This window comes from Suricata suricatta, chromosome 2 (genome assembly GCF_006229205.1).
Source record: "Suricata suricatta isolate VVHF042 chromosome 2, meerkat_22Aug2017_6uvM2_HiC, whole genome shotgun sequence".
Lineage (NCBI taxonomy): Eukaryota > Metazoa > Chordata > Mammalia > Carnivora > Herpestidae > Suricata > Suricata suricatta.
The window spans coordinates 8,078,037-8,097,293 of record NC_043701.1 but is presented as its reverse complement, the minus strand read 5'-3'; the positions used below and the strand labels follow the sequence as shown (position 1 = coordinate 8,097,293).

Sequence of the window (19,257 nt, the reverse complement as noted above, 5' to 3'; positions counted from 1 at the left end):
ATCTAATTAAAATTGAACAAAGGTCCTGAAAAGACATTTTTCCAAAGAAAATATACAAATAGCCAACAGGTACATGAAAAAATGCTCAATATCACTGATTATTAGGGAAATGCAAATCAAAACCACAAGGAGATATCACTTCACACCTGTTATAGTATCTAGGATCAAAAAGAAAAGAGATAGGGGCTCCTGGGTGGCTCAGTCAGCTAAGCATCCGACTCTTGGTTTCAGCTCAGGTCAAGGTCTCACAGTTCATGAGATCAGAACCCACATCAGGATCTGTATGGACAGTGCCTGGTTCTCATTCTCGCTCTTTCTCTGCCCCTCCTAACCTCTCAAAATAAATAAATAAACAATTAAAAAATAAAGAAAAGAGATGAAGAATTCTGGCAAAGTTGTGGAGACAAAGTAACTCTTGGGCACTGTTGGTGGGATTGTAAACTGGTGCAGCCACTACAAAAACTGTATGGAGGTTCCTCAAAAAATTAAAAATACAATTACCATATTGCCCAGAAATTCCACTTCTGTGAATATATCTGAAGAAAATGAAAACACTACATTGAAGAGATGACTGCTCCTCCCCACCATGTTCATAGCAGCCTTATTTACAATAGGAAAGACAGGGAAATGACCTAAGTTCCACCGAAAGATGAATGGAAATGTGATGTGCGCGTGTGCACACACACACACACACACACACTCACACACTCACACAATGGGATTTTATTCAGCCACCAAAAAAGGAAGAAATCCTGCCAAATGAAGCTTGAGAGCATTATGCTAAATAAATCAGAGAGAAAAAGATAAATACTATATCATCTTAATTATATGCAGAATCTAAAAATGAAATAAATAACAGCAAACTCATAGAAAAAGAGATCATATTTGTGGTTACCAGATACAAGAGTTGAAGGAGAAAGAATTGGGTAAAGATAGTCAAAAGTACATGCTTTTAATTACAAGATAAATAAATACTAGAGACATAGAGCACAGTAGCTATAGTTCACACTGCTGCATGGTATATAAAAAATGTTAAAGGTAAATCCTGAAAGTTCTGATTATAAGGACAATTATATTCTTTTTTGTATCTATCTGTGATTGTAGATATTGACTAAACTTTTGTAGTGATCATCTCACAATATGTGTAAGTCCAATCACTATATTGTATACCTTAAAATTACAAAGTGCTGTATGTCAATTGCATCTCAATAAAACTGGAAAAAATTACATAAGAATATTAAGATTAATTTTCTTTCCTATACATCTTGAATTAAAAAGAAAAAAAACTGATAAATGAGAGACAGGTCATGTATTTTGGGAAAGACTTGACTTTCCCCCTCAGATCCAACTTTAAAGAGTAAACTGGCTGATCTCTGTAAATAAAATTGAATAGCCCAGCATGGAAACTATATTACAGAGTTAAGTAGGGACAGACAGCAGCTGGGGACGAGGACTGTGATCCCAGTCAGGTTGTATGATACCGGTTTCTAACGGAGCCAGTTATTTGTGCCCTGTACCTTGAGAATTAGAGTAGACTTGGAGAAAATATAGAAAGCATGGCACCATTTTCTCTGGCTTGGAGACTGGTGTGGCATGTGCAACAGAAGATCTAAAAGAGGATCTGTTGTCCTGGTGAGTGTGCCATTTTCACGGTCCCTCCGGGTGCATAAGCTGGGTCAGGAGCACATGCTGACTGGGAAGATCAGCGAGGGGCCGCGGGATTCAGGACACCCCAAAGCTGCAGTTGAGAATGTTGAAAGCAGGAAACCCTACCTTAAAGATTTCAGAACTGTTCATTTCATTGGCACTTGATATTTGTGTGTTCATGCTTTTCTTTTGTTTTTCTAAATGGGAAGATTTGAGGCCTGGCCACATAAATGGACTCTAAAGAAAGGACTGAGAAAAGGTCTTTGGGAGTTGAAACAAGGGAGTAGCTTGCTTCTAGGAACAGAGCTGTATTCGGTGACAAGGAGGCCCCTTCTTCCTGATGTGGGATAATGAAGAGGCTGATGTGGAGGTGGGGGTGGCTAGAAAATTAATAACTTCCGCTCAGAAGGGTTTTGAGGACAATAGTTAGTACTATTTGAGAAAAGTCCAGTTTCATTCAGTTAAAGCTTTGAGTGAAGGTAAATGCCCTGAGGACAATATTGAGAATTTTAGGCTGTGTGACCTTAGACAAGGCCTCCCAGAGGCAAGAATTCAGGGGTTTAGATGTTCGTTAGCAGGCTCGGGCAGGACCTAGGGTAGGTACAGGTCTAAAAGGAAATGAAGAGGGTCAGAACAACAGCAGCTCAGACATTTGGGGCCTGGCAAGGAGGAGATTTTGCTACAATTTACAGTATACTTCAGATACCTGTATTCTATTATTTGGTAGATAATAGGAAGGCAATGACACTGATAGGAGAAGGAGGGTATGAAATTGACTAGTTCCAAGTAGCTAACAAGAATCATGGGGTGATAATCCTCTCTTCTCCCAGGGAGAACGTAACAGACAGTGCTTCTAAATGTGAAATCCTAGGTGACATGAAGACTGAAGCTCAGAGTGGAAGATAGTGTTTTGTTTTGTTCAGTTGTTTCTCAGGGTAGGACCTAACAGGAAAAAGGGAAGTTCAGGCTGTACAGATATTTTTAAATGGAGAAGGAAATCCATGGAACTCAGATGGAGGTAGGCAATCGTAAAAGCAAAGCAGCAGCTGAAATACATTGTAGAATTTGATCATGGGAATGGACAGGAAGAGTTTGCTATGCATGACAAGAGTTGGGAAAGTAATTCAGACTTTGGAAAAGTCTGAATAATGATTTTAGAAAGCATTCCTTTTAAAACTGCATTAATAAATGTTTCTTTCCAAAAGGATAACATAACTAAAATTACCTGAATATTTGTTTGGCCAATAACAGGCATCCCAGAACCCCACAGTGATTACATGCCACTTTCTGTACATCCTCAAGTGACCTCATTTGAGCTGTGTGTCCTGTGCCTTTGCAGAAAAAGTATAGAGGACTTGACAACTTGTGAGGTGCTAAACCATTTTCCCCTTTAATATCACATTGAATATGGCGTTTCTGACAGGTGCTGTAGGTGAAATTTCTCTCCTAAGCAAATAAAAACAAATAAATAGAAAAGGCTAAAGAACACAGTTTTATCTTGTCCACCACTAGGAAAAACAACAACATACTTGATAGTTTATTTTCCTGATACAAGAGCAAATAATATTAACAGGAAAGCACTAATATTACGCTTCCCTTCTTTCCCCACTGTGTGTCCATAGGACAAAGAACATAATAATCCTCCATATTTTCTAGTCAATCTAGAAAATTTGATACAGAACATCACATTCAAAATTGCATGCCTAACGTCTGTAACACTGATCAGATACAATGTGCAAGCAAGGGTAACAATTTAGGCTTCGAAAGTCTGTGTAGTTAATGCCACAAGACTAGCTGCCACAGAGCTAACTCTTGGTGATTTACACTGATAATAATGCAGTGTTTATCTTTAAATAAAATACAAGTCTGTACACCTCTGAGTATAAATGTACATAGTTATTAATATCAATTGGAAAAACATTTAAAAGTTGACCATTTTGAGAAATATTCTAGACAAGTAAACAAAATTTCAAATGTCCTCACTACTCGGTGGCTTCCAGTCTTTGCTCAAATTATACGACTCATTGAAGATAGTCTCTGACTCCCACAAGTATCTGCATCCCGAAAGGATTCAATCCAGTGTGTCACATACTATCTATCACATTCAGAGCTATGTGTATCTCTTTCAGTGTCCTAGAAACCAAAAGAACATTTTCATTTTGACCATTCATTATGTTTCAAGAAAGAGGAGGATTAGTCTTCCTACTTATATTATGGTATAGAACAATTTAAAGAAGTCATTTCTTACATAATTATTTCACTTAAGTGGTCTAGGATAAGTTCTTGCGAGCTGGTGTACAAATATCAAATATCAAAATGTGTTTTCTTTTTTTTATGGTGATGACTTTTGATATTTTTATTTTTTTATTTTTTTATTTTTTAAATAGTTTATTGTCAAATTGGTTTCCATTACAACACCCAGTGCTCTTCCCCACAAGTGCCCTCCTCCATCACCACCACCTCTTTCCCCCCTCCCCCTCCCCCTTCAACCCTCAGTTCTTTTTCAGTATTCAATAGTCTCAAGTTTTGTGTCCCTCTCTCTCCCCAACTCTCTTTCCCTCTTCCCCTCCCACTGGTCCTCCATTAGGTGTCTCCTGTTCTCCTGTTAGACCTATGAGTGCAAACATATGGTATCTGTCCTTCTCCGCCTGACTTATTTCACTTAGCATGACACCCTCGAAGTCCATCCACTTTCCTACTCAAAATGTGTTTTCTTGATGGTGCTCTTAAGGTAAAATAGGAATGTCTTTAATAATGGTTTTCCATCTTGTATTACTTGAGCTTTGTTACAGAACAAAGTTTCTATGTGAAGAGGGTATATTACAATATTCTGATTACAAGAATGTCAAAGTAGGAAATTTTTATCAACTGTTCTTCAGGTCACTATCACACATTATCTGCATATATGCCATAGTAGTGAACACTGACTGTTGACATTAGCATCACGGTGCTGTTGGCTTGAGGGCTGAACATATTGATATACATTCTACTGATGATAATTTCTGACGAAAAAAATTGATTATAATCAGTTTGTATAAATCACCACAAGCAATGATGTACCGTCACCTTGTCAGCTGGTTTGCAGTTTCATTGGCTGGCAAACAGAAGAATTTATGAAGCATTAAACTATGTCACTATTAACCAGATTTAATTCACTGTAACATTATACTTACATAAAGTGCTTTATAAAAAAGATATGAAAAATGGTAATGGAACTGATCTCAGAAGACAGAAAAATGATTGTGATGGAATACTTGGGCTGAATATGATCAGTTTTCTGGTGTAAGCCCATTATGGTTCTAAAAGAGTAAATTCAAATGATGAGGGAAAAAATCAGGACTCTAACCTGGAAGATTTAAAGATGAGATAAGATGAAAAGGATGAGAAAGAAAAAGGAAAGAAAAAAGGAATATAAAATGATTCATTCTGAACATTCTAGAACCATACAATGAGGGAGGGAGGCCCAGGGAGAGCTGAGGTGTCCTGGGAAATCATCTTTTGATCCTTGAATTTTACAGATAAAACTCAAAGTGAAGAGACGGTGTCTAGCTGAAGGCAGCCAAAAAGTGACGGGCCCCAAACGAGGTCCCAAACTAACTTTAGTTCAGGGAATAAGCTAAAGACCAATTTCTATAAAATTTGCATTAAGATTAAAGTTAAATACTATAGAAAACTGATACCAAATTCTGAAATTAAAAAAAGGGGGGGGGGCTATGTAGAGGCAAAGTCCATGGGCTTGGAAGGAAGGCTTAGTTCATAGAATCCATGAACTCAGAAGCCCAGGGGTGGAGGCCATGAACTAGTCTTCCCGTGAACCATGGGGAGAGGCAGTTTTAGTGCAAGGAGACCATCATGTTAGGTCTCCAGGAACTCCAATAATTTCGTCTCCTAGAGGTTGGTCATACACACACACACACACACACACACACACAAACACGAATGACAATGAAAATGCTATTTCTGGAGGGAAAAAGAACAATCCGGTTCACTCCAGGTTTTGTTGCTTCTTTCGTTTTATTTCATTGCCTTTAGATTTCTAGCTAGCTCAAGAGAGCTCCACGTCTCCATACCCTTCAGGAGTCGACCATTTGCCAAATGTTACACATTTCTTGGCTCCACCTAAACAGCACTCAGCAGACAGAAAAGTGTGAACAAGGTAACAATAACACGGTGACCCTGTCGATTAAAAAGCAAAACCGGATCCTGTTCTTGCCTGGTACGGAGTTAGGGCTGAGGCGAACGCAAGCCAGCGTTTTGGAGGGTGGAACAGGGATGCGTTGTTTGAGGCCTAAACATAATTGTAACATGCAAAAACGGTAATTTGCAAGTGACTCACAATTTGAGATTGTTTCATACGTATCCATTAAGAAGGAGATGTGGAGGAGAAGGAACAGAACTAAATAGTGCTTCGAACTCAACTACATTTCTCGGAACTGGCCAAAGCACAGGGGAATCAGCCTGTTTCCTGCTCTTGCTGCTCCTTTTCCCCAGTGCTTGGAAACTTCTTTTTTTTTTAAGTTTATTTTGAGAGAGAGAGAAAGGCAGGAGGGGCTGAGAGGGAGAGAGTAAGAATCCCAAGCAGGCTCTGGCTGTCAGCTTAGAGCCCAGTGGAAGGGCTCGATCTCATGAACTGTGAGATCATGATCTGAGCTGAAATCAAGGGCCAGACTCTCAACCTACTGAGCCCCACAGGCGCCCCAGCTTGGGGGCTTCCTGCTGGTGGAATCCCAGCCCAGCTTCCATCCACACACGTCTAACCCTCTGCTTTCCCAGGAAGACATGGCCCTGGTCTTTTTCTAGAGTACTCCTTGTGTTTGTGTTTATCCGAGGTCACAGAGAACCTGCCTAACATTTGATTATATGCTCTTCCTCCTGAAAGTTTCACCTCTTCTTCCTCTGTTCTAGTCAAGCAGTGCTTGGTGTGGCCCCAAATCCACAGCTTCTCTGACCTCACACAGACCTGCCAAACCAGAAATCCCGAGGTGGAGCCCAGCAATCTGTTTTAGCCAGCCCTTTAGGTGGTTCAAAAGCAGGCCAATATTTGAGAACCATAGTTCTAGTATATTCTGTCTTTTAAGGAGTCACACCACAGGCTTGAGCTTTCCTTTCTCTTAACTGTCAAATTCCTCAGAGTTCTTGATCTCCTTTCTCTTAGTGTATTTCATTTTCAACCCAGTAGTTTTAATCCACGTCATTTTGCATTTTGAGGAATTATACTTGGGGACTGATTTCAGTGGTGACAAATACTTAGTACTGGAAGCTGGGAATGTACTTGTGATTTGTGGAGTGCTAGGTTCTCCTCTCTAGCTCTATTTGACTGTAATGGACCCATCCAGCTGTGACCCAGAGAAGTAAAGTAATACTTTACTAGTATTTACTAGTCAGGAGAAGTAAAGTGATACTTAGTCAACAGGATGCTGTGTTCGCAGTCTACCTCCCAAGCAGATCATCAGGTATCTGGGAAAAGTGCCGAGAAGCCGTGGCCCCTGGGCAGCCTGTGTCGAGATCATGACTCCTTCACTGTGTGACAATTAAAAATATTAAGATCTTGAGTCCTCAAAATATACAAGGTTATTTGTGTATTTTCTTTCTCTTTGAAACCTTGAAGAACTCAGTGAGGTATGTTTGATTCTACTTTTTTAGACAAAGAAATTTGAGTTTCAAGCTGCTAAGGAACTTGTCCAAGTTAGTATCACTAAAAGTTGGTAGTGAGCTGGATTTCACAGCGAGGTCTCAGTCTGTAGCACAGGCTGCTGTTCATACTTGCTGGGAAGAGCTGTTGGGAGGAGTCATCCATTTGTGTGTTTATTAGTTTAAAATTTTTCTTGAAGCCTCTGCTTTCTGGGGGGCACTGGCAACACAGAGCAGACGAACTCGGTCCTCAAGACTCGCATTCCAGTGAAGAGAGAGAACTAAGCCATTTCAGTTTCTGTAAGAGCCACGGTTCAGAGCCCCCCAGAGTCCTGAGGGAGCCTGGACACTGTGCAGGCTTGAACCCAGCGTGGGGCACTTGTGAGAGTCCAGCCAGGGCCAGTGACAGTGTTGACAGGAGCAAGAGTCATCCAGGAAATGCCACAGGAAGAGAACATAGGAAAGGGCATTTCAGGTAAAAGGAATTGAATGTGCAAAGAGAAAGAGGCACACTCCGCACATTTCAAGTTTGGTTTGGCTGAGGGAGAAGTGAATGGGGAAGTAGGCCAGAGCAGAGGCAAGCCCCCAAGGACTTGATGCCCTGACAAGGTTGGGATCTATCTAGAAGGCCAGGGGGGAGGCTGGGAATCATCATAAGCAAAGTAATGAGATTTAGAACAATCACTATACTAGTAGTGTGGAGAACCAGTTTGAAACCTGGAAGGGATGAGTGCCCAGGACCCCCCTGTATTTTGTCATTTTAAGAGTCAGCTATCTGAACTCTGATTGTAATGGGCTAAACCGTGTCACTCCAGAATTCATATTGGAGGCTGAGCTTGCCTGACCCCTATACCTCAGAACTGTATTTGAAGGTAGGATCTTTAATTTTTTTTTTTTATTTGTGAGACAGAGACAGAGCACAAGCAGGGGAGGGGGCAGAGAGAGACAGAGAGAGGGAAACACAGAATCTGAAGCAGGCTCCAGGCTCCAAGCTGTCAGCACAGAGCCTGATGCAGGGCTCGAATCCACCAACTGTGAGATCATGACCTGAGCCAACGTCGGACGCCTAACCGACAAAGCCACCCAGGCGCCCCGGAAGGCAGGATCTTTAAAGAGGTAATCGAGTTAAAATGAGATCATATGAGTTGGCCTGGATCCAGTAAGACTGGTGTCCTTCCAAAGAAAGATTGGGACAGACAGGCAGGCACACGGAGGGAAGACGACGTGAGGACACAGAGAGACAGTGGTCATTGACAAGCCAAGGAGAGGACCTCAGAGGGAACCAACACTGCAGACGCCTTCATCTCAGACTTTGCACCTCAGACTGGGAGAAAGTAACTTTTTGTTGTTTAAGCCAGTCTATGGTACTTCGTTATGGGACCCCATATAAGCGAATACACTAATTTTAAATCTCCCCTATCTTAAGTGGCAGCTAGCAATTCAAATCAAAGCAACTATGTGCTGAGAGATTCTTCTACAGAGAACATCAGGCCCATGGAGCAAATGTGCGCTGAATTTGCTGGAAGTCACAGGTCAGCCAGGACTGGTAACTCCAGGGCCATACTTTCTTGTCCTACTTCGGCAAGGGGAGCAAGAACAACAACAAAGACTTCTCACCTTGACCACAGACCTCTCGGGAGGCTGAACTAGCAGGGCAGAAAGCAGTGAGCCCTTAGGATGAGGGGACGCTGCCTTCAATCCAGTGTAGTCTTCAGCCCGTCTCTCTTGTTGGACTGGAGACCGCAGAGATGGACCCCTGCCTCAACCCAACAGAATAAATCCCTTCGTCCGCACTGCTGACCGCCTTTCATGCCACGTGAGAATCAGCCATCTGGAACTAGCCAACCCTACAGCTGCCGGTGGCGTCGGTTTCCTGGGTCCCTTCCCTGCAGCATCACAAATTACAGAAGGTAACAGGTGGGAAAGGGCAACTACTGGGCTGACGTAGAGAAGATGCAGCCCCAAGGACGCTGCAGAGTGCTGCCCGGGCTCCGGAGACTCAGTGCGGCACACAGTGCACGGCACCTCTCACGGTTGTGGTCGTAGGCGGCCTCCTCATCGTCGGTACTGCAGAGAAGCAAGGAAAGACATGGCTGAGCAGCCGCATTTCGGCTTCCCCTAACCTCCCGTTGGTAAATCGGGAAGCGTCTTTCTCAGAAGGCAGAATAATATACCCCGCAGGGAGTGGAAAATTGGGGGCGATTAAGTGATTTTTCTATGGCGTGTATTTTGTTCCCCTCTTTCAACATTTAAACATAATACTTAAGAATACTAGAGCCTTCACTTTAATATTGCCATGTTTTGTTTCTATCTTAATTTTGCTAAATACATATGGTTTCTGAAGAAGTAATTCAGTACAATTGTTCCTTGAACAGTGCAGAGGTTAGGGTCACCAACCCCCTATTTACGTGAAAATCCCCCCAAACTTAACTACTGATCCTTGCTGTGGACTGGAAGCCTTACTGATAATGTAAACGTCAATTAACACATATATTGTATGTTATGTGGTGCATTTTTTCAGTAACATTAGAGAAAAGAAAATCATAAGAAGAAAGTGCAGTGACAGTACTCACTGTATGTATTAGGAAACACGCAGCTATAAATGAACCTGTGCAATTCAAACCCACATTAAGGGTCACCCGTATTCTTTAGTTACTTTTGTTTTCTTTAAAATGTAAAAAAAAAAAAGTTTGAGCTCTAAAGTTTGAGTTCTTTGAATATGTTGAAGATGACTTTTACTGTTTTAAAAGACTTAAGCAAAAGCGACCTCAGAAACTGGAAAATATAGTATTTTATGCATAAATATTTTTAAAAGAACTGTTATTCCTATGAAATACTTTTTTTAAGTTAATGATTACTTAACAGATGGATAACCTTTATTTTTTAAACCTATTCGTAAAATATATTTTATGTAATCCATTTACATTTATATGTAAATATGTTTGAAAGTCTATTCATAAGTAAGAATATTATAAGATACTTTAACACCACGTGAAACAAGGTGTATATAAAATGTGGCAAACTCAAAATACCAGTATAATAGATTCTATTATTCTTTTGGAATTTTTAAGAGTCAAAGACAAATTGTAATTTGTATATTTCACCACTGTCGCTATTTTGTTATTTAATTAACAAAAAGTAAGTTTATATTCTGGAAGCTGACCCAGATGCCACCCAAGACCAACACAAAATACATTTATGGTAATTTCCAGTGATAATTGGTGATATAAAATATAAACTTAAGTAAGGCCCTGAGGTGTCCTTATTCATCTAGGAAAGATGCTTTAGATTCATTGCAATGGCCTTATTATAATAAGAAACCACAATGATACAGTTTTGAAAGACTTAGAAGTTGAGATGAAGAAACAAATTGGTGGTCCTAGTTCACCAGAACTGAGCCGAATTTAACAAGATCAGCGGTCTGGAATAATGCACTCTGGGTAACTAACCAAGGTTTTAGCATCATGCAAGGTGATAAGGTCAAAGACCAGAATAAGAGCCATGAATCTCTACACTTAAGAGCATTAAAATTCCACACCAGGAAGCCCCAAGGGGGAGAAAAAAATCAGCTCAAAGGGTAGACATTAAGAAATGTAAAACTTTCATTTTCAGGTAGTACCTATGAAAGCTAAAATTGTGTACTCTGTTTCAAACTGGTTCAGTAATTATTCAAACACATAACAATCTCCTACCGGTTTTTAAATGGATTATTTTACACATTATGGGCTTTTGCTTCAGTTACGGCCATTTCTAAATTTTGATTGAATAGGGTTTTTTTTTTTTTCAGGAATTTTTTTTTTACCCCCACTGATAGCTAAATGAGTTCCTTGGAAGATCGTGGATGAATGCAGAGACTCTTTAGAGAAATGAAGTTTGTAACAGCTCTGCTGGTGTGCTTCCTTGAGAGGAGCAGAATTTATCCTAAGATCTAAGAGAAACTGACTATTTTGGAGGAGTCAGAAAATTAGTTGGCACATTTCTTTTCTTTTTAAAAAAACCTTTTGATTCATTATCCCAGGAATTGTGGAATTAGTTACAGATGGTTCTCATTTTTAATTTGAAGGAAGGGATTTGTGTGAGAATTAATATCAACAAACGCTAACAGGGCTGGCTTATGCTTATGAGGAGTGAGTTAATCAGCCCCAGCCACACTCAGGAGAACTGTGCTAAAAAGACTGCGGTCTGACAGCAGGATGGGCCCGGGGCACAACGTGAAGCACACAGAGTTTGTTTTTGGAGCCCCCAGCTTCCCTCTCGAGAGAGAGCCCTTTCTCACCACTTGTGCCTGTGTTTCTTCCCCTCTGGCGCCTCATGTTTTCTGTACCACCTGCTTCTTTTCCCCTGATCCCCCGGGTTGCACGAGTTCTCAAGAAGAAGAAAGACAAGATTTAAATGAAAGCATCTTACAACTTGGATCTACAGGTAGATCAGGGCGAAGATCCCTGAAAGGGCTGGAACCGCACTTGGCTTATGAGCTAACAGGTTGGTCCTGTTCCACGGATGGCGGCATGGCGGCACAAAACGTGGCTTCTGGGTCAGAGACAAAGGACTGGTACCCACGGCAATGGCGGTGGCCAGAATGTCAGCGTTTGCAAGGTTCCCTGAGCCGTAGTGCTCAGGGCAGTGCCATGAAGACCAGGCGATGGTTTTCCCCCGGTGGGGCTTGTGTCATAGAGTCCTGAACTTGGGAAATGCCAGTCCTTTATGAAGGACTACAACCAAGCCTCCCACCACCTGGCCCAACATAGCCTCGGTGATAGAGGGCAGCAAGCACACACGTCCTCCGCCTAGAGACCACCACCTCTGTCTTCCAAGGCTGTTCCCTCTGTGGTCTGGAGAAGAAAGTCCAGAACTAAAGGTGGTCAGTGCTCTGCTCTTAGGAAGTGCAGAAACACAAAAGGCTCATGGTGTGAGTATGTCCCCGGCACCCTGAGTGTAAGGCCAGAATGGAAAGTCAGTAAAGCATAGCCAGTAAAATAATTGCACATATGCAGGGGGAAGGCGATCAATTCTTGGGGATTTTGTGTTGTGATTTTTATAAATAAATAAAATATAAAGCTCTAAAAAATCTTGAATGGTATAAATTCGTTCAATCACATGATTGAAATATTCTCAACTAAGGGTTACGTTAGTGTTTTTGTATTTACATATTTGGAAAGGCGAGATGGACTTAAAAAAACAGAAAACACTGGGGTAAAGACTGATTCTCCAATGAGATGCTTATGCTCAGTAGAGATTAAAGCCTAAAGCTCATATGATTTCTGTCATCAGCCCGGATATAAGACTGTGTTTGTAGGGTCAGGCCTCTTCTCTTCCCTGAACAACTTCTCTGGGTTCCTTCCCAGGGCTTTCATCACTAGCATAGCACACAAATAAGTTAGCCCCATCCCAGTCACCTGTTCTGTTAGTTTCTGGTATTTTACAGGCATAAAAGCTGCACCCCAAACAAGACAATGGTCTTGTTGATAGGATAGGGTTTTTTTTTTTAACTCTTAAGACCAGTTTTTTTTAAATTCTCTTACATAAGATATTCCTCAAACATTTAAACTTTGTTTCTGCTTTCACACTGTCTAAAGAGACCTTAACACATTCCCTGTAGATCATGACTAGAAAAAACCTGCCCCAATACAGCAGCCCGGGTGAGGGGAAATCAGATTGTAGCACGTCTGACACCCTCAACAGACTATAACGGGAACTAATGGAAGATAAACTTGGCGAACGTCATTACCCCCCTAATTTGTAGAAATGAGTGTGGGGGACAGATCAATGCAGGCAGAACATGCAAAGTCTGTTTCACTGTCACAGTTCAAGATAAAGATACAGCGTCATTTTTTAAAGATGTTGTTTTGTTTGCTTTAGTTTACAGAGGGAAAGAGATGATGAAATCAAAATGTAGTACAGTGCATACAATGAAATATATTAGAAAGGGATGGGACTTCTGGGTGGGTGGCTTAGTCAGTTAAGCGTCCGACTTTTGATTTTGGCCCACGTCATGAGCCCAGGGTCCTGGACTTGAGCTCCATGTCAGGTGCTGACAGTGTGGAGCCTGCTTGTGATTCTTTCTTTCCCTCCCTCCCTGCTCCTCTCTCCACTTGCTCGTGTGTGAACACTCTCACTCTCTTTCAAAATAAACATTTAAAAAAAAAAAGCAACAAAAGATTGTTCATGACAGCACAACACAATAACTAAATCTGGGAATAAATGCAACAAGTAGGAAAGGTGAGACTATCAGTAAGAAAGACTTTGTATTTTTGAAAGATATAAAAGGTGGCTTAAAAAACTGAGGAGAAGGGGCGCCTGGGTGGCTCAGTCGGTTAAGCCTCCGACTTCGGCTCAGGTCAGATCTCACGTTCGTGGGTTCGAGCCCCGCATCAGGCTCTATGCTGATGGCCAGCTCAGAACCTGGAGCCTGCTTCCGGTTCTGTGTCTCCTCCTCTCTCTGCCCCTCCCCCTCTCATGCTCTGTCTCTCTCTGTATAAAAAATAAATAAAAAAAAATTTTTTTTAAAAAACTTAGGAGAAAAGTGGGTGTCGTAGAAGTGTACGGTATAAAGTTCCTAACTTTCTATAAAATGTTTAATTATTATAAAAATTCAAAAGGATTTTTGAAGCCAAATTGATTCAGGAGTTAATCTGGGAGAACAATAATCAAGATTATCAAATTTATTCTGAAAGAAAAAAAGGAATTTGTACCAATATACGTTAAAACCTACTTAAATATGCAATAAAAATTACGGTGGGAGTTGAAAAAAAATGGAGCAATTTAGAGTCCAAAACTATATGTAAGTCTGCTTTTAAATCAAAGAGGATGGAACTAATGATTCAATATATAATTCTGGAGGGGTTTTTTTGTTGTTGCTTTTGTTGTTTTTGGTTTTCTTTTTGTTTTTGTTTTTTAACCATGAAATCTAAAGTTAGATTCTTTACTCCGTTTTGTAAAAGAAACCTTGGAAAGATCCATACTTCTTGACCCCATCATTTTTGTAATGTATCCCATGGTAACAATCATAAAATAAAACAAAATTTAGATTACTTTATTTATGACTGTTTTCATCAGGATTCTGACAGAAGACCAGAAATCCCTTTAAATATCTTAAACAGAATGAGATACAATACAAAGAATCAGAGATTTACAAAACCATTGCGAATGACTGGGAACAAAGGTCAGAATCCTGGCTGCTTGTTTCAGAAAAACAACTGGGAACTTAAAACAGCTCCAGAAAACCTCACTCACTGCATCAGAGAAGTGGGCTAATACTTGGTCCCCGCAGACAAAAAAGAAATAAGGACCTATTTTCTCTACCTTCTAAATTCTGCCCAAGTCTCTCATCGAGAGGATGCAATCTAATGTGGAAACCCGTTGTCGGGGGTCTAGGTAACATAGTTTGTCTTTAACAAGGTTGAGTGCACAGATGTAGTGACAATTCTAGTATTGGAACTGTGGATATAGTACGTTGTTTGTTGTATGGGATACTTCTGGAAGACATTCTGATACAACAGCAACAACAAACAGCCAACAATCTCAACGTCAATATTATTCAATTGATGGGATTCTATGAAGCTGTTAAATGTCCTACTTTTCAGTGCATGAGAAATCATATTCCATGTTTTAGTGACTTGAAAAAAAAATTTGCTATGATCAATGAAAAAAAATCAGTTTGCAAAGCAATGTAATATCATATATATCATATTATAGCATATGGTGTATAATTCTATGCAATTCCAACTTTCTAGTGATATGAAGTTTTCTAACTGCAAAATTAAGTATTACAGACATTGTTCTAAAATCCCATCATCAAATTAAGTTCTCATTGGGGCACCTGGGTGGCTCAGTTAAGTGTCCAACTTTGGCTTAGGTCATGATCTTATGGTCCATTAGTTTGAGCCCCGTGTTGGGCTCTGTGCTGACGGTTCAGAGCGTGGAGCCTGCTTCGGATTCTGTGTCTCCCTCTCTTTCTGCCTCTCCCCTGCTCGTGTTCTTTCTCTCTCTCAAAAACTAAACATTGAAAAAATTTTTAATGAAGCTTTCATTTAAAAAATGAGGCTTTGTTAAGGTAACATGCCGAAAACCTGGAGAACAATTCTGTAATATTTTTAGCTTAATATCATGTTAGCAATCAACACTCTAAAATTACATTGCCCAAAGTTACTATGCTATATGCTGGCTACATAGTTACTTTAAAATACATGCTATAGTCTGAAAAGCAGAAAGAATTTTCATGGCTTGGTTTTTCCAATAACCAGGTGACTACACTAGAGATCTCATTAACTTAAAAACCATAAAATCAAAAATGTTTTCTCAACGTCCATAGTAATAGAGGAATAAAGTTGCTTTTCTCTGAACACAGTGCTTTAATTTGAAGCTGTCCTTCAAGAAATACCATCTGTTATCTTGTCTATTATCAAGATGGATGCCACAGGCTATTGTTGGGAGAACAAACCTTCAACAAGCAATCGGCTCTTTAAAAAAAATTATGTGAGCATATTACTCTCCTTTGCAGAATGATTACCCCATATATTTAGTTGTCTGATAAAGAAAGTGTTTTATTGGAATGGAATTATTTACCCTGGGGACTCACTCTGGGAGTCTGCCAAGGGAGTGCAAGTCTCCAGGAGTTTTTCCAGGTCATTCTATCCCTGCTAATGTTATTCAGTTATTCTGCCTTTTGTCAGTTCCGCTTTATATATGATTTTTTAAATTGCCATTATTTGTGCAATTTCATATCCAGATAGAATTCCAGTCTACATTTTCATACTGGCTGTTGTTCAAAATTCAATTATTATCCCTCTTTTCTCTGACTTCAACATCAATAAGAACATGTAAAGGTCAAGGGAGAGTTTTAATCAGTTTGGGTTAGGAGAAGAGAGAATCTAGTAGGGAAGACCATGTAGACTTTACTATGAATTGCTTTACATACACTCTCCAGTGAATATCTGAAAGATCTAGATGAAGGGATGTTAAATCAGAGCATTCAGACTTAAAGTAGCCATACACATTTTTGGTTCGGGCTTGAAAATCACAAATCTAGCCGTTTTATGGTAATTATGATAAACGTGTTGCATGGATCTATATATGGTTGTCTATCTACAAAATCTCACGTTGCATCAAAAACAAATAATTAAAACAGTGTGCTTAGTTTAAACAGTAACAGTTCTTACCTGGAAAAACAGAATGTGACTATTAAGAGATGACTCACACTAAAATAGATATTTAATTTACTAATGTGTTTTTAGGGGAAGTTTCTCTGGCATCAGGATGTTAAATGAGTAAACCCTCCAAGACCCTTAGAATGTCATAACCCAAGAAGAAAACATGCTCATAGTTTCGTGACAGAAATCAGCACTATACATGGTCACCAATATTCTCTTTCCTTTAAACTATATCACTTGTCTCAAATACTCCAATTGACAAAAAATCTTAAACATTTAACTTTGAACAATTGGCATTTGCCTTTACCCATTCAGATAAAAGTCTCATTCTTGTGAATTTAAGGGAGCTTAAATATTTCCCCACCTCCTGTTCTCGAGCTTGGGACCCAGCCCATCATATGGTGGGGGCAGAGGCCAGCGGCTGAGAGAACAGACTCTGGGCTTGATCCCAGCTCTGTCCCTTAATCAGTGTGTGACATCGAGCTAGTTACTCAGCCCCTCTGCCTGGGTTCCTTTCTTTGGAAAACGAAGATAATATTCCTAACTTACAGGATTGACATGAGGATTAAACATGTTTACATAGACTAGTAAGAATTCCGAACAGTGTTTGGCATAGAAGCCTTGAAGGACAGGCTGTGATTATGTGTCCCTGCGGAATAGTGTTCAGGTACATAAACAGGAGAGCTCTTTTGGATTTGGATCAGGAAAACAGCCACTTGCTTTTATATACAATTTTTTAAGTGAGGCTTTATATTTTTAAATGATTGGGGGGGAAAGAAATAATATTTTGTGACACATGAAAATGACATGAAATTCAAATTTCTGTGTCCGCAAATAAGGTTTTGTTGAAACACACACCAGGCTTGAATATGGCTGCAAAGCCTAACTACATACTACCATCCTTTACAGGAAAAGTTCGCTGACTTGTGGGCAGGATTTTAATATAACAGTGTTCTTCTTTCTTCCATTTCTGACTCTAACACTAATTGTTAGAGTCAATAACTTTCATTTTTCCCAAGAAACCAAATAAAAGGTTATAGTATTAAGAAATAATTGGTTTTTAGGGTTTTTTTTTTATTAGAAAGGACTCCTTAATATTTCTAGAAAGTGTAGAATAGGTGAAGGCGGAAGTAAGGATTTGGCATTTGTATGCCTAGTATCACAGCATTTTTCAAACTATATATGCATATTCATAAATACATACACATGCACACATTCAATAATTTATGATTAATCTACAATTAAACGTATCAGCAGTAAGATAAAGGACTGTATGCCAAATATATTCATGCTGCATTTACTCCTATGTAATGTCAGTGGTTTTTAAGAATTATTTTGTGAGTAGGGCTTATTGTCTGGTCTCTCTTGCTCAGCTCTCTACTGGCTCTATCAGTGCATGATTTTAAGCGTGGAGACAGCTCTAGCCTATACACTTTTTAATCTCCCACCATTGTCTGATATGTTGCAAGCACAGGGTAGGCTATTTGATACATCTTCATTGAGATTTATTGACTTGAATTAAATTACTTAGAGTTAAGTAAAACATCTCAAACAATGAACCCTCAATAATCTTGGCTATGTTTACCCATGTCCTGAGGCCTTCCTAAGAGAAGCCACAATTTAAAAGTTCTAAAATAATTACAGAAATAAGTACGGTGCCATATTGTTCACTGCAAAGTACTACGTCAATTACAAATTCTATTTTCGGCAGCAGTGTGTAGAGAATTTTACAAATGCATCGCCTTGTAACTGAGTGGTAATGGTTTTTGTTTTTGTTTTCTGTTTGGGGGCCCTCTTGGTTCTAAATAGTTGAACAGGATTACTTGTTTTGCTAACGTATTATCTCACTCCCTCAGGATGTGCTAGGAATTAACAGAATACACAGTGAAAATGAGTCTTGTTGTTCTTGGTGTGGACATAAATGTTACATGATCTTTAGTAAAGTAAAGTGATTTGTTTAGGGAACGTGATCTCACACCAGTCATCCACATCATGACTTCACCTGGCGGTTGGAGCTCAGGGTATGGCTTCAGTCCATGGCTTGGGAAATGAAGCATGGGCGTGTGACACTGAATCTTCTCAGGGTGCTAAGACACCAGTGAGGAGAGTTGGGAGCCAAGAAAAAAACAGAGCAGAAAAACCATCACTGGAACAAAAACTTCCCTTGTCTTATCCATAGTCCTTTTGATTTCGACAGATCCTTGGCAGGTACCATTAGGAAAAGGAGAACTTTGAAGACCATTGTTGTGTGCACTCCAGCCTCCACCCCCCTGCCACTATCTAGCTTTGCAAGTTGCCTCTTTAAAGACCTTCAGAAGACTTCCCACTTAGCGCAGGCCCTCCCCTGCCCTGCTGCTGTCCTCTTCATTCCTGCTTCATGATACCATGGGATGCTTAACCCAGAATTTATTCAAGGCTTACACGATAACACATATTTACTGAGTGCCTACCATCATTCTAGCTGTTAACTATCCAACAGAAAACAAAACTAATAAAAATCACTGTCCTCAGTGAGCTTCTATTTTAGTGGGAGGGTGCAATTAATTGAATAAATTATTGTGTGTATTAGCAGGAGATAATCAAAGCAGGGGGAGGAGGAGTAGAAAGTACGGAGAAGTAAGAGGTGCAGTTTTAAATAGTTGTCAGGAACAGCTTCACTGAGACAACACGTAAAATCACCAGGAGGACGCAAAAGAAGAAGAGCAATTTAGGCAGGAGTAACTGTTAGAGCAAAAGCCTTGAGTGGGAAGATGTCCTAGAAGGTCTCAGAAGAGTGAGGAAGCCAGTGTAATTGGATTGCAAGAGCTCAGATCATATCCAGGGTGGTGTG

At 40.0% G+C, this 19,257-nt stretch overlaps 1 protein-coding gene and 1 long non-coding RNA gene across 3 annotated transcripts in view; one reads left to right on the top strand and one right to left on the bottom strand.

Annotated features, from left to right (window-relative positions):
* The window catches only part of CNTNAP2 (contactin associated protein like 2), a 1,359,261-nt gene that overhangs the window by 380,094 nt on the left and 959,910 nt on the right, over positions 1–19,257 (top strand). The window lies entirely within an intron of this gene.
* LOC115277695 lies at positions 5,653–11,799 on the bottom strand. 2 transcript variants are annotated; one of them, XR_003902483.1, is made up of 4 exons: positions 11,686–11,799; positions 8,896–9,345; positions 7,026–7,167; positions 5,653–5,935 (listed from the first exon to the last, which is right to left on the bottom strand). It is a non-coding gene; the product is annotated as an uncharacterized LOC115277695 (long non-coding RNA). The 2 variants fall into 2 exon arrangements; XR_003902485.1 differs by lacking the exon at positions 11,686–11,799 and adding an exon at positions 11,555–11,676.